The following is a 17,365-nucleotide window of genomic DNA, read 5'->3' as shown; positions in this document are numbered from 1 at the left end:
ACTTGTTAGTTGATGTCCTTTGAAGAGATCCATCAAGCTGAACTCGAAAAAACACGAGAGAGCTAAGAGGGCTAGACGGAGGGCCGAAATCAATAGGCGTTATTCTCCTAAAAGGAGTATTCCTAAACATATTCAAGGGCAAGGTCTCAGTAACCTTAGCCTGAATCAAAGTCCGTCACGAGGTGGAAGTTCTAGTACTTCCCCCTCCCAATTAATCTGCCCATTTTGAGTGGTGTGACAGCTTTGCCTGCCCTAATTCCATTAGCAAATCCGATCATTGCCATGGCACAACCTATCGCAATCCCTACAGGAACGGCAAATTTGCTAGCCTTAGGTTTCCCCCTACCCATTTTTAATGGGTTAGTGGAAGAGGATGCAGAGCTTCATATAAGGGAGTTCCAAAAGCCGATGTTTAACTGCTGCATCCAAGAGGAAGGGCATCTAATGATGTTCTTCAACATGACCTTGAAGGGAAGGGTAGCTATATGGTATCACGGCCTTGAGGTCGAAACCATAACCATCGTGGACTTATTTTATGAAGCCTTCCAAAGGGAGTTCGCCCCTGAGAGGGGTGTCCAATATTGGCTGCACGTGTTGAATGTGACACGTCAAGAACCGCATGAAGATATAAAATCGTATGCCAAGAATATTAAAGAGGTTTTCTGTAAATTGGATGCCTCTATCCCTATCGCACTTGTTGCCCAATTACAATACTTCTTGCATGGTCTTGATTTTAACATCCAGGTGCAACTGAGTAGTGTCACCTTGGCAGATATAGACACTGCCATTAGACGAGTGCAAGAAATAGAATCCTGACTGCAAGCGGCCTATGCTTCTCGAACCAATCCCAATATGAGTCTAGCATTGGGAAATAATTTGCAATCAATCAATGGCAATGGAAGCCAAGGGATAGGGATGGCCAACCCTAACGGGAAAGGAAACATGGTGCCGAATGTGCCTTTATTGCTAGCTCCGCCTAGTGTGACTATGCCTATGGCTAGTCAGATGCCTCCAAATGTGGGAGGCCAAGCAGCGAACCCTAATGTTGTTCCTTTGGGTCCGCAACCAATGCAACAAATGCCTAATCATTTCTTTTCTTTTCTATTTTTATAGGGGGTTAGAACCCCTTTTTACACACCTTGTATATTTCTATTTTCTTTGAGATATTCAGGGTTTTTTTCCTCGTTATCATCAGTTTTTCCTCGACAGGCTTCTCTAACTGCCTCACAACTAACAAGAACTCCTAGAATGACTGCCTAGCAGGCTAACAGAACAGGGTCACTAGGACTGCCTTCTAAAACAGGTCTTTCGATGCCTAGCAATGTCTTTACAGGAGGCAACGACTACTCAGACCTCCCTCAGACATACCTAACCTAAACCCTGGGACTTCATGCCTTGGACTCCGGTCCCCAATCAAGAAAAGAAAATCCCCTACAAGTACACAGACACATATAGCAAAAAAAACACGGTACTCGTAAAGGAGAAATATCACTTGGATAGTGCCACGAGAAGCTCCCACGCAACAAAGGCTCCTTCCAAGCTCTTCTTTGAACCTGTCTAGCACAAGACTAAAATAAGAAACCATTAACCGCACCTATACTAAACAGACAATTGGCCCTCTTGGCCTAACAAAATAAAGCATTTCACTACAAAAACGGATCCGGCCCTCTTGGCCTAACAAAATAAAACAGAATAGCACCTACACATCCCTCCTCGAAATAGTACAGATATACAATGATATGCTCCTTTCCAAGGAGGAAAAATAAGGCTCACAACCCTAAACTAAATGCATAAGATTATGACCCATCCCTCCTCCATATATAGCAAGATGTGTACGCATAACATGTTGTCTAATCAACCTATGGGTCCAAGATAACAACGGTAGATTAGTCTCAGCTACTCTTTGCATCACCCATATCAACCATCGCCTGCCATATATTACATGCTCTAATAACATTCCCCACAAGCGATCGGGTCTTGTCTCATTATTGATAGCAATATCCAAACTAGGACCAGAGTTGAAGAAAATGTCTTCTTCATAAGCAAGGTTTGCCAATGAATCCGCAAATTAATTCCAATAATGTGGAATCAGTTGAAGAGACACTCTCTCAAACTCCTCAAGTAGGGTCATCGTAGTTCGATGATACATACAAAGAATGGGATTCCGCACTGTGTATGTCCCATCTAGCTGATTCAGGATCAACTGGGAATCCCCTTTTACTAACAAGCGCTGAATACCACCTTGTTTGGCAATATGCAATCCCATAATCAAGGCTTTATACTCCACCATATTCTTAGTGAATCCGACCCCGAGATAAGCGGCTAACTTCATCGTAACTCTACATCCGGGGTCTCGGATTACTACTCCAACACTCTCTTTTTTGTTAGGGCCCCTCGACGCTCCGTCAAAATATAATGTATACGTCCACAATGGGTTTACACAGCCTGCCATCATGAACTCCTCTATTCCTAATTATGATAGTCAAAATTTAACATGTTGAGAGGATGAACTGACAGCTCCATCCCACCTTCTTTATTAAACTCAACAAGGATACTTGTCAACATTCATAAGCAGTGATGGCAGAAGACTTTGATCTCCCACACAAAGGTTATGTCTTCTTGCTCAATCACTTTGTATCCTTTGCTCCACCAAATGAGTTTCCCCTGATGGTATCTCTACTCCAGATATGGGTGCTCCAAATAAGGAATTAACCGCCCCATCAACTAGCTTTAAGCTCTTTTGCAGGTCTCAAATCAGCCCCAGCATGGACCTGCAATGCATTTTTCCGTATTAGCATACTTAGAAATAATAAGGTTTAATCTTATTAAGATTAAACTTATTTTTAAATTCTACTCCCTGCAGATCAGCTAGTAGAGTCGTAGACCTATTTTTTCCTATCCTAACAATCTTATAGGGGCCATCCCATCTAGGTTCCAACTTCCCTGGAAACAGCTCCCTACGCGCATCGTAGTACAGAACTAATTGCCCTTTTTTAAAGGTATGTTTATTTGCTTTAAGGTCATGCAACTACGTCATCCGACGTTTAGCTACCTCCTGGTGTAATAAACTCTGCAACTTCAGCTCATCCAGGTGGGCTATGGTCGTGAAACGTTCAAAGAGGGAATCCTCATCTCCCAAAGAGTGGTTAATTGCAAACCGTATGGTTGGCAACTCGATTTTGAGGGGTACCACACACTCTTCCCCATAAACTAATTTAAATGGGGTATGGCTAGTAGCTCGCTTGAACGTTGTATTGTATGCCCATACCGCCACATACAACTTCCTGTCCCAGTCTTGTTTCTTCTCAGAGACTCTTTTAGACAAGATACCCACAAGCTGCTTATTAGTACTTTCGACTTGTCCATTTGCTTGCGGATTATAGGAGGTCATTTTATTATGCTTGATTTGCCAAGCTTCAGTCATGCTTTTGATCACTTTATTCAAAAAGTGGGTTCCACGGTCTAACACTAGTTCCTTTGGTGGACCGAAACGCCAGATAATCTACTCTAAAAGGAAACTTGCAGTCTCTTTTGCATTGTCCTACCTCGTCACCCGCGCTTCTAACCATTTTGTAAAATAATCAGTTGCTACTATAATGTATCTCTTTTGGGTAGTAGACAACGGGGTAATAGGACCCACAAAATCAATGCCCCACTTCTCAAATGGAAGGATAGCCATGATAGGCATGAGTGGGCATTTCCTATTCTCTCTATTGTCATGTCTTTGATAGATATCACATCTCTTAAGATACTCAAAGGAATCTTGGAAGATGGATGGCCACCAATATCCAGCTCTTAAAGCTTTCTATGTCGTCAACTGTCCAGCAAAGTACCCTCCACACGTAGAGTCATGGCACTCTTCCAAGATGAAAGGAACCTCGTCAGGCATTACACATCGGCGATAGATATCATCAACCCCTGCCGATATAGTGTTCCTGCGATCAAGGAAAACTTCAAGGCATGTTGTCTAATTTTCCTCTTTTCTGATTTTGATAAACCAGCTCCAGTCTCTCCCGTTGATAGATAATGCGTAATAGCAGTATACCAAGATGGAATAGAAGCGGTATCAATTTTAAACATTTCTTCAATATCACTTCCTTCAGCCAAAGTCTCTTTCAGCTCCCCGAAATCCACAAGGCATTCCACAATACCCTACAACCTTGGTGGCTTACTCTTAATCTCATAATCAAACTCCCGCAAAGTGATTAACCACTTTGCCAAATGATCAAGCGGTTGTAGCTTGTTCATAAGCAACCTAAGCCCTTCTGCCTTTGTATAGAAAATTACCTTCTCATAGAGGATGTAGTGCCTGAATTTTTTTGTCCCAAAGACCATCGCAAGGCACAACTTCTCCATGTATGTGTAGTTAATTTCTGATATGCCCAATTTTTGACTATCAAAAGCTATCGGATGATACCACTTTTCCTCCCAGATTTGGGCTAAACAGCTGATACTATGCATGGTAGCTGCTGAAAATATGTAAAACACCTCGCCTCTTTTAGGTGCTTTTAAAACGGGTGCTTTTACTAGCTCCTGTTTCACATCTTCGAAAGCTACCTTACAAGGGTCGCTCCATACAAATAGACAGCTAAAGGATAATAAGTTCGTTAATGGCAACGTCCTTTCTGCAAAGGCATTTATAAACCTCCGATAGTACCCTATCGATGACAGAAAGCTATGTACCTCTTTCGGAGTGGACTCATAGCGACTATGACCTTGATCTTTTCAGGGTCAGTTGCGATTCCTACTGAGCTAACTACATGGCCTAGCAATAGCCCATAAGGCACTCCAAAGACACACTTCCGTGGGTTAAGAGCGATATGAAATTGTCTGCAATGCTCAAAGGACTTTCTTAAAATAATCAACATCCTTTCCCTTACAGTGGCTACTCCCAGGTCATCAATAAATACTTTCAACTCATCTGGGGAGATGTCACCAAAGGTCTTGTCTGTTGTTCATTGCCATGATCCAAGTGCATTGCACAATCCAAACGCCATCACATGATATGCAAAAGTACCAAAGACAGTAATAAAAGTCGTTTTCAACTTGTTCTCTTCTGCAATTGCCATCTGGTTGTAACCCGCAAAGCAATCCATAAACGAATATATTTCCTTACCCGCTAATTGATCCAAAATCTGGTTAATAAATGGCAACGAGTAGTAATTGTTAACCGTCTGCTTATTCAGCTCTCTGAAATCTATCAAATCTGGTTGTTTTTCTTTTTCCTGATAACAACTGGTGAACACCATTCTGTGTGCTATACAGGGAAGATTAAACCAACTTTCCTTAACTTTTGTAACTCCTCAAATAGCCTGTCCCTCAATTCAAAAGGCATACGCCTTACTTTCTGACGCACAGGACGACTGCCTTCTTTTACAGGAATAGTATGAATAGCCAAGCTAGGAGGAATGAGCATGGAACCTAATTTAATTGGCCGCGAATCATTCGATGTGCCAAGGTCTAACTTAATCACATCTGCGTCTCTTATCCTATCTTGCAGCTCTATCGGCTCATTTAGAGTTATCTGATAAATATCCTCTGTAGTGGATCCCTCTCTAGATTCATCATTGGATTATGTCTCACTACCAGATGGATCATCTGCTGTTTCTAATTCGGTAGAGCATAAAGGAGCTCTCTCACTCTGAGGAGACTCAAGGTAAGCATCGACTATTACTTGATTAGCACCTCTACCTAAAACCACTCGACCGGCTGGTATATCGACTTGACAGTCTGCTCATAAGATCCAAGGCCTGCCTAGCAAGACTCAATAACTAGGACGTCGTGCAAATCTTATCACCCTAAAGTCCAAGAAGCATTCTACACTCGCAACTACAACATGAACTTTGGTAACGCAACCTTCTGGTTGTCTTAGACTATCATCAGCCCTTCTAAGAAGGGTGGAGCTATCTTTTTGGATGCCTAGACCCAACCTCTCCATCAACTCTAAACTCATGATATTGACGGAGGACCACCCAGTCTCTACGATAGCATACTCTACTAATATTCCATCCACGTATGCTGGAACCCTAGGGCAATTCTTTTCAGCATGATCAAACCAATCTTCCCCTACTCGTGCTATGCCCAAAGGTTCTACAATATACCCAATATGCAGGATCTTCTTGAATTCCTTGCGTACTCTTAGAGATAATTTAATCAACTGTAAGAGGTTTAATCTGGTTTGACTTCGCAAAGAGAACTTGCTAAATCAAAATCATGATAGGTAGCCAAAGATCTCTTTTCCTACCAAACCATCCTTTCTTTTGGTCTCTGGACCAGCTTTGGTGCTTCTTTTTTAGCTCTTGCCTTCTTTCTTGGCACTTCCTCATCCTTCTTAGGATCAACTTTCTTGTCAACCAGCCTTAGAGGTCCACCTTCCACGCCAGGATTCAGGACTTGCGTCACCTTATCCCCTTGCTTAGGGTTTTCCTCGATTGGTTTTGCATTATCTTTATCAACCTCTTTAGCCTTTTGGCCTCTTGTCACAGCTCGTAGGTTAGAGGTTTCAGCGTCATTGACGTGTACAGCCTCGATAAGGCTAACTCTATTGCCTTGTGGCAACTCCTCTATAGTGGTCTTTCCCCTTTGCAATATTTGTCTTGGTCCATCGTTTTACTGGAGGTTACTACCTTGCGTTCTATGATTAATTGGACCTGGCTGTTTACTTCCTTGTTGGAGGGAACTAGTCTTACTCCAACAGGTAGCGGCTAAATGGCCCGACTTCCCACAAATATCACATTTAACATTTGGACAGTTTCTAGGGAAATGTTGTCTGCCACACCACTTACAGCTGAATCTTGAGGGACCACCCTCTTCAGGGCGCCGACTCCCTATCAGATTCTGTTGCTTCTTCAAGAAATTAACGTCAATAGCTATTTGCCGATATTTTTTAGAAATCATGTCAGTGTAATGCTTCATCATATCCTTAACTTCGCCAAGGACATTAAAGGCACTCGACTCATAACCTTGATCATCTATCCGTCATTCCATTGGCCTAACAATTTGATTGGGCATTGGTTATTGACTCACACGAATAACATTAGGGTTCGAAACTTGGCCTCCAACATTTGGTGGAGCCAATTGACTAGCCATAGGCATAGTCACACTGGGAGGAGCTGGCAGCAAAGGTACATTTTGAACTATGCTTCCTCTCCCATTAGGGTTATTCATAGGTATTCCTTGACTTCCATTTGTCAATGGTAAATTTCCTCCAAGTACTAAACCCGCATTAAGATTTATTCGTGAGGAGTAGGCCGTTTGTAATCGTGACTCTACTCCTTCTGCCCGCGTAATGGCGATGTCTATATCAACCAAAGCCACACTGCTCAATTGCACCTGAATATCAAAATCCAATCCATACAAGAAGTATTGCAATTGGGCAGCTGGCGGAATAGGAATGTAAGTTTGTAACTTACGAAACACTTCCTTAAGCTTCTTGGCATAGGCTTTCACATTCTCATGGGGGTCTTGGCGTGTTACATTCAAAACACGCAACCAGTATTGGCCACCTCTTTCAGGGGCATATTCTCCTCGGAAAGATGCATAAAATTGGTCAATTGTTGTTATGGTTCCAGTCTCTATGCTATGATACCATACCACAGCCCTTCCTTTTAACGTCATGTTAAAGAACATCATAAGATGTCCCTCATCTTGGATACAGTAATTAAACATTAATCTTTGGAATTCACAAATGTGAAACTCCGCATCTTCTTCAGCTAACCCATTAAAAATGGGCAAAGGAAGTCCTAAAGTTGGTAGATCCGACGTCCCTGCAGGAATTGCAATGGGTTGTGCCATGGAGACAATCGGATTGACAGTAGGAGTTTGAACTAATGGAATCACACCCCCACTTGAAGTGGGATGACTTGGTGGAAGGGAGGAAGAACTTATGCTTTCTCCTGCACCTAAGGACTATGTGTAGCAGTTGGGTTACTAAGACCACTACCTCTAATGCGTATGGGGCTACTCCTTTGAGGAGAATAGCGACTTACAATCTCCCACCGCCGTCTAGCCCTCTCAGCATGTTCTGCTTTTTATATTTTGGCTTGACGATCCTTGTCAGAGGACATAAACCAACTTTTTGGTCCCTAAAAACCTTAGATTTGAGAACCACCACTTATTGGCAGCTCCAGGCATGTGCACCACTGATGGGACCTGAAATGGGCCGGCACTGGCTATGGCACTAGCCGGACCTCATTCTTATGACAGACAAACACACCCTCACGACCTCGCAGGCCAGGAGCGTCAATCTACTGCTAAATGATAGACTATCCTAAAGCCTAATCTATGCGTTTATAGTTTTATAGTTTTGTAGTCCAACGTTTCCCTTTCTATAAACTCCACAGAGGGAGAACCCTTACACATTGGCAATAAATGCCACGATAATCACATATATGGGAGGCAACCTCTCGGTAGAAACACCACGGCCCCACTACAGCTCTCCTACATCGCAGGGATTAGCCCCTTGATGCATTGCTCAAAATATAAAACAAACAAACAAACTCCACTCTTCATTTCAAATCCAAGAGATATACCATGTTTTCTCACTAAATAATCCCACAAGAAACGACCATCTATCCTACGGCTTAGGATGCCTTGCCACACTCAACGTAGTCATTGTCATTGAAAACAGGTGCTATGCATCCAGGGTTTTTTTCTTTGATACCATGGTTTCATGCACATGCAAAGTGAATGATTCTAAAGTGCTCAAACATCATTTTCAAAATCAGCAACGTGCTCAGTGCACAACCAGGCTTTTAATATGCTTCTTCTCTAACATATTGCGGTGATGAAAGGATAGCACCGAGATAACACTCATGCTACTCTTAATTAAAATAACACGGACTCTATGACATGAAATGCATCAAAAAATCAGCAACAATCAGCATGCAAATCGCACCATTCAGACATCCCAACCCCCTACGTTTAGGTGTTGCTTTCATTGCACAGGTGTAGAGGTTCATTTTAGCATGTTTTGATGTAGAAAAAATAATAAATCACAAACTTTAACAAGGAGATAGGGCAAACTGAGGCCAAACCTCATGCTTTGCCACTACCATATATCCACAAACAATTCTTATATTTTTCCTTATTTTTCCAAGTCGTATTTCTATTTTTATCTCTATTTTTCCATTTTCTTAATTTATTTAGCAATAAAATATACTATTTTCTGGTTTTCCTTATTCCACCCACTTCAGCATACTAACATTCAATTTATCTTCCATATTCCCCCCATGGAAACACTTTTTCCCCCACCCAAAACGGAAAAACTACCATTTTACCACTTAAAAATTCAATTTCAGGTTTACGGAAATTAAATAAAGCATGTAAATCATTGCAAAATCAGAATTTTCTGATAAACAACCATTACTCATAATGCAAATAGCCCACAAACAAATTTTCATCCAATAAGGACATAATTATCATCATAAACTATCAAAAATCCTTCATTTTCTTCATAAAAATGGTCATATCGTGTTTTTACGTAACCCGAGATGCCTTGAATGCATGCATAATCAGCAGACGGAGCCTCTATTGCTCTCAATCCAATGCTATACTTCAATCTTCAGCATCTCCATCAATCTTCATCACCACTTTTTTCATTCTTCATTCATTCTTCCACCCGGATTCCTTCTTCAAGGTGCCACACATGAACAGCCCATAGAGGAGAGAGAGAGGGAGGAGAGAGAAAGACTAGATCTGGTTCTCTTCATTCAGTCCATCATTCCATGAACGAAGGGCGGTGATAAGATCAGCAGAGAGAGGGAAGATCAGCCCCATTGTCCATTGCATAGGTTGCTTTCAGCCTGCCATCTTGATCATCATGGATAAGGGCGTAAAAAACGGCCGCCTCCTGATCACGTTTTTCTCCATCTCCTTCTCTCTCCATGATTTTTCTTCATGCCCCTTTGCATTAAATTTGGGGGGGGTCAAAGCCTCCAAAGGGCACCACCCCTTTTGGCCTAAAACTTGTCCACCTTTTTGAATCTTGACCATCTGTTGGCCCTTCCTCGTCCAGACTCCAATTCGAGCTCTGAAAAAACCTGGGCGTCCAGCTTGACATCCCGCATTGACTGGAAACTCCTGACATCCCGCACGGCAGTCAGAAAAATTATCAAAAATCCACAAGTGTCGCTCAGGCGCCTTTTAAAAGCCGCCTTTCACTTGGTGCTTAAAATCGTCCTAGCTGCAGCCACCGCCTTCGATGTTAAATAATTTTTCCCTTAAATTTTGAATTTTTTGGTAAATTTTAGGCACATCCCGGGCTCAAAACTCTGCTCTCAAGGGACCAATGGGTAGATGATCAGGTCTATGAGTCGAGCTCGTCAAATGTTCTTAGCGAAGTCAAGGACATGATGAAGCACTACACAGATATTATCTCTGAACTATATCGCCAAATAACTGTTGACATTAATTTCTTAAAGAAACAACAAAATCTGATAGGGAGTCGACGCTCCGAAGAGGGTGCACCCTCTAGATTCAGTTGCAAATGGTGTGGTGGGCAATATTATCCACATAATTGCCCAAATGTCAAGTGCGACATTTGTGGGAAGTCCAGACCATTTAGCAACCACCAGGTGGAGCAAGATCAGTTTCCTCCAGCAAGGCAGTCGGCAACCAGGGCCTGTTAATCATCCTGTGCAAGGAAACCAATTTTAGCACAATGATGGGCCAAAACAAATACTCCAAAGGGGTAATGCCACCATCGTCGAAGAATTGCCAGGCAGTAGTGGGTGAGCCTCATCGAGGCTGTGTAGGTTAATGGCACTAAAGCTTTTAGCTTATCTGCTGTAACAAGAGACCAAAAAAATAGAGAAGGCGACAAAGATCATGTAAAACCTGTCGACGAAAACCCTAGGCAGGATGATAAAGAAACGCAAGTTCTAAATCTTGACAAGGAAGGGGGACCTCTGAAGCCCATAGAGAGTAAGGCTAATGCCAAGAGAGATAAAGAGGTATTGAGAAAGAAGTTGAGAGTTAAAAAAGAGGCAATAAAGCTAGTGCAGCGTCCTAATAGGCAGATGGTCTGGTGCGAGAAGCAAGCTTTAGCGAATTACCACGATTTTGATTTAGCTAGCTCCCTTTGTGATGTTAAACCAGACATGAATATTTTGCAATTAATCAAGATTTCGCCAAGAGTACGCAAAGAATTTAAAAAGATCTTGCATACAGGGTTATATCGTAGAACCCTTGGGAATAGCACGGGTAGGGGATGACTAGTTTAAACATGCCGAAAAGCACTACCCAAGGGTTGCAGCCTATGTTGATGGGATTCTAGTGGATAATGCTATCATTGACACAGGATCCTCGGTTAATATTATGAATTCTGAATTGATGGAGAGGTTGGGTCTTGCGATTCAAAAAGATGCCTCCACAATCCTTAGAATGGCTGATGATAGTCTAAGACAACCGGAGGGCTGCATTACTAAAGTCCACGTGATAGTTGCCAACTTAGAATGCCTGTTGGACTTTAGGTAATCGGATTTGCAGGCGTCCGAGTTACCAAGTATTTCTTGGTCGACCTTGGATTTTGCAAGCAGATTGTCAAGTAGATATACTCACTGGTAGATTGATATTTGGCAGAGGTACTAGACGTATGGTAGTCGATGCATATCGTGAATCACCTCAAAGTGAGCGAGCTCCCCTATCTTCTATAGAGTTAGAGATAATGGAAGATGTGTCTGCAAGTGAGACGTCGTCGACTGACGAATCCAAAGAGGGATCGACCACATAAGATGTCTATCAAGTAACATTGAATGAGCCATTAGAAGCTCAAGATAGAATAAGGGACACAAATGTTATCGAGCTAGACCTTGATACGCCAGACGATGAGCGACCAATAAAGCTAGGGTCTCTGCTTAGTGTGAAGGAATGGGAGGATTATGTCACTCTGATCCAAGAGTTCTGTGATATTTTCACTTGGAGTTACCATGAACTTAGGGGCATCCCTCCCAGTCTTGTTGTCCATACAATTCCATTGAAGGAAAGAAGTCGTCTTGTGCAACAGAAAGTCAGGCGTATGCCATTTGAGTTATGGGATGGGCTGTTCAAGGAGTTATAGAAATTACAGTAAGCGAGTTTGATCTTCCCTGTGCAGCACACTAAATGGTATTCACCAGTTATGATCAAGAAGAAGAAAAATAATCAAATCCGGTTGTGTGTGGACTTTCGAGATTTGAACAAGAAAATAGTTAAGGATTACTAGCCATTGCCCTTTACCAACCAGATTTTGGATCGATTGGCTGGTAGGGAGATATATTCATTCATGGACTATTTTGCAGGCTATAATCAAATGGTGATCGCAGAAGAGGATAAGCTCAAAAAGACATTCATAGCAGTCTTCGGGACCTTTGCGTATCATGTGATGGCATTTGGTCTATGCAATGCATGTCAAGAAGCGTGTGAAGGGGGGATGTGCTTGAGCTGCTGCACCAAACACACACTATATACACAAGAGGAAGCTCACTCAAAAACACAAGAAGAGAGATGGAGGCCAAAACGTTTTCTTGCCGGTTTCTTCTTCTTCTTCCACACACTATACAATGTACACAAAGTATAGATAAGATACAACATAAAGGAAAGTGGCCTTCTAAGTCAAACAGTGCATAACCGACTACACTAATCGACTGGCACTATATCTTTGCCAGTTGTAGGTAGGTATAACAAACTAAATATAATAAGTGATAAGTCAGTGGCCATGTGAGTATCATAATGACCACCAACGTGCTAAGTGTAGACATGCAGACTCATCTAGCCAGGTGGTCCATCATCAATGTCCGCACATGTTGAGCTTGCCATCTCAACACTCCCCCTCAAGCTTAATTCTATCTCTGCAACTCCAAGTAAGCTTCGGAACTTTTGAAGCTTCTCTACACCCAATGCCTTTGTGAAAATGTCAACTATTTGATCGTGTGTGCTGACATATACCAAGTCAATCTCTCCTGCAAGTACCTTCTGTCTCACAAAGTGGTAGTGCATCTCAATGTGTTGTGTCCTAGCATGAAACACTGGATTTCTAGCTAGTTGTATGTTGCTCATGTTGTCACAATGAATGAAAACTGGACCATCTCCCTACACATCCAAATCACCTAATAACTTTTGTGGCCAAACCACCTCGCATGCTACCATAGCAGCACCTCTATACTTAGCCTCTATACTCGATAAAGCAACTGTAGGTTGCTTTTTGCTGCTCCATGTAATTGTTGCACTACCAAGGAAAAACATGAATCCACTTGTAGATCTTCTGTCTGACATGCTACCAGCCCAATCTGCATCTGTGTATCCAAAGACCTATATGTCCTTACTTGCCTCATAAAAAAGTCCATAATGTAAAGTGGACTTCACATACCTCAATATATGTCTAAATGCACCCAAATGAGGCTTTCTAGGCATCTGCATAAACTGACTGACAAGGCCAACAACAAGCTCAAGTCTGGCCTTGTGATAGTCATGTAAAACAAACTCCCCACTATCCTCTTGAACATAGTAGGGCTTCTATCTCATCCCCAATGTCAACATTCAACTTCACATTTTTCTCCAATGGTACTGAAAGAGGCTTACATGCTATCATACTATACTTGGATAACATATCCAAGCCATACTGCCTTTGGGACAACCATATACCATCATCACATCTGATCACCTCAATACGAGGAAAGTATCTCAACTCACCCAAATCTTTCATCTCAAACTTCTTCTTCAAGAAGTCCTCAACTTTAGCAATCCCATTGTCATTGTCACCTGTAATAATCAATTCATCCACATAGATGACTATGATGACCAAACTTGCATCTCCCTTTCTCACATAAAGTGAGTGATCAGAGAAATACAAAATCCAATATTGACAAGATACTCTCCAATCTTGTCAGACCATGCTCTAGGTGCTTACTTTAGCCCATAGAGCACCTTCTTTAACCTGCACACATATGTGGGATGCTCTAAATCCTCATAACCTGTCAGCTACTCCATATACACTTCTTCTTGCAATTCACCATGCAAGAAGAAATTCGTAACATCCATTTGCTACAAACTCGAACCTTTGGCTACTGCTAAGGCAATCACACACCTAATAGTTGCCATCCTAGCAACTGGACTGAATGTCTCTTCATAATCTATGCCATATGTTTGAGCATAGCCTTTTGCAACCAGCCTAACCTTATACCTGCTAACCGAATCGTCTGCATTATGCTTGACTTTGTAAATCCACTTACAGGCAATAGCTTTCTTACCCTTAGGTAAGGGTACCAAATTCCAAGTCTTATTGGCTTCTAATGCAACAATCTCCTCATCCATTGCTGCATCCCAATGAGCATGACCAACAGCATCCTCAAAACAAGTGGGCTCAACATCCTCAACTAGTTTCACCATATAAGTATAATGGTGAGCTGCATAACCTTCAAAACCAAATCTTTTAACAGGGCTCAACATCCTCAACTAGTTTCACCATATAAATATAATGGTGAGCCTTTACATTACTATGAGCTCTATATACACTTGGCATCCTAACTGAAGCAATGCCAAGCTCATCATCCAAACCGCTAGAATCTCTATCAAATCCCAAATGACTGGTAGATGCATCATTACCATCCAGCACTTTCTTCTTTCCTCTGTCCTTCCCTGCAACACTTATAGATCCACTTAAAGATGTGGGGCTACTCATTAGTCTCCCAGACCAATGGTTCACTATAGGTATAGTACCAGATGATGTTTTTGGTCCACTAAAACTCCATGATTCTTGTTTATCTTTCTACACATAGCTGTCATTATCATTATCATCATCCAAATCATCATCATCAAGTGTATACCAACTTCCCATCTCATCAAAGATAACATCCTTGCTCACTCTGAACTCACCTGTGATAGGGTTATAATAGCAATACCCTTTCTGCTCTAAAGAGTATCCAATAAAAACACATTTTTTTGCCTTTGGATCAAGCTTCTTCTGTAGCTCATCTGGCATATGAACGTATGCAACACAGCCAAATACCTTCAAGTGTGATACATCAGGCTTCTTGCCAATAAAGCATTCTTCAGGAGTCATCCCATGAACTACAGCTGTGGGAGTTTTGTTCATAATGTAGACAACAGTATGGACAGCCTCAAATCAAAAATGTTTGGGCATATTCTTTTCAGCCATTAATGCCCGTGCAACTTCTGCAATATGCATGTTTTTTCTTTCTGCAATACCATTTTGCTGTGGGGTATACCTGCAAGTAAATTGCCTCTTTATCCCATGAGTCCTCAAGAAGCCATTGAACTCAATAGAGAGGTACTCTCCCCCTCCATCTGATCTCAAGCACTTCACTTTTAAGCATGTTTTTGTTTCAACAACTGCCTTAAAAGATTTAAAGTGCTCAAACACATCATTCTTTTGCTTCATGAAGTATACCCATAGCTTCCTTGAACAATCATCAATAAATGTGACAAAGTATTTACTGCTACCATGAGATACATTCTGTGTAGGCCCCCAAACATCTGTATGTACTACATCAAGTATATTTCTGCTCACTTCTCTATCATGCGAGAAGGGTTGTCTCACCTGCTTACCAAACTGGTATACTTCACAAACTTTATGCAATTCTGCAACTCTAAAAGAAGGCAACCCTATAACCAATCCTCTAGACTGCATTAATTTTAGCCTTTGCACATTTTCATGTCCAATACGTTTATGCCATATTTCAATATCTGCAACTACTCCTTTTCCTTTAGCATGCATCGCAGTATCCATTGCAGGAATTCCAGCATCTAAAGTGAACCTTCGGCCAACTCTACTTCCTTTTGCCACCAACCTGCACTTATCATTAAAGTCTTCTACAAAACAACCTTTTGCATTGAATCGGACTTGCAACCCTTGCTCTACCATTTGGCCAACAGACACTAGATTCTTTGTAATTGATGGCACATGTAATACATCTGTCAGACTCTTTGTCTAGCCATCATACAAGGACAAGGGAGCCTTTCCAATGTATGAAATTGGGTGGCATGAATCATCACCCGTCTATACATAACCTAGGTTTTGTAAGTCCTGCATCTCTCCAAACCATTCAACATGACTAATCATATGATTAGATGTACCTGAATTGACATACCATACATCATCATGTGTCCCCTTTCCTGTAACGGCATTCATCATATGCTGCATAACAAACAGATGCTTATTTTTGTCTTCATTCTGTCATGAAGACGATGCATAGTTTCCTTGCTGCAATTTATCACTATGAATAGCATAACAATTGGCTGCAATATATCCTGTTTTGCCACAATAATGGTAAACAATAGCAGAATTTCCAGAGCCTCTATTCTGCCATCCACCTCTTCCTCTAGAGCTCCCCCTGCCTCTAAAGTTTCCTCTGCCTCTAGAAATCTACATTTCACCAAACTGTTGATTGAACTTGTTTTGCTAGTTATCACCAGCACGTCCCATACCATGGCCTCTCGAAGAGGATCTACTACGTCTCCTTCCTGAACTCGAGTAAAATGCTTGGACCTATTCACCATTTCTTTCAAACGAATCACCATGCATATTGATCTCTTCAGTAATCATGAGAGAGATTATCTCATCAAAATCTGGAAATGGCTTCCATACATATACTGAAGTAACAAATGATTTCCATGCCTTCTCATTGTTAAGGCCACTTAGAGTGGATGAAACCAAATCATCATCATCCGGCATTGCATCAATCGTTGCTAAAGCATCTGCAATGCTCCTCACCTTCAACACATACTCATTGACAAATATTTTTCCTTTCTTCAAGGCATTCAACTCTTGCTTAAGTTGAATCTTTCCTGCCTTTGTATTTACTAAAAACATACTCTCAAAAATTGTCCAAGTTGCATGTGAACTTTCTGCATTCCTGATATGTCCCAGCATAGTATTATCAATAAATACAGATAGCCAGTAAATCACCTTTTTGTCTTTTGCATTCCACTCTTTCCATGCTTTTAACTCATCTGCAGTCACCAGCTCTGGCTCCTTTTCTTCACCTGAAACAAACTCATAAAGGCCCTTTCCAATGAGGAAGTTCGCCACACAAAACTTCCATGAAGGGTAGTTGTTCTTATCGAGCTTCTAAATAATGGGATTTCCACTGTTCTCTGCCATTATCACAAATAAGGATACAAGACAGTAAGCTAGTCTTCTGCAATCTTTCACAACATGTGCGCAGCAATACACCAAGCAACCTTTTTCATTGATTGCTCAATAGTACATGTAGTCTGCAACATGTTTGCATATAAACCTTATGTTTGCTTCCTACAAACACCTCAAAAATTATAGATTCACAATCTGTAACCTGCGCACCCACTTTCGGTCAGTACAGCCGAAATCACAGTGTACCCTAAAACTATTGTTCACAACCTTGCGACTTTA

Source organism: Lygodium microphyllum, chromosome 6 (assembly GCF_053477565.2).
Source record: "Lygodium microphyllum isolate KBCC chromosome 6, Lygodium_microphyllum_v1.1.10, whole genome shotgun sequence".
NCBI classification, from domain to species: domain Eukaryota; kingdom Viridiplantae; phylum Streptophyta; class Polypodiopsida; order Schizaeales; family Lygodiaceae; genus Lygodium; species Lygodium microphyllum.
Note: the sequence above shows the minus strand (reverse complement) of the source record.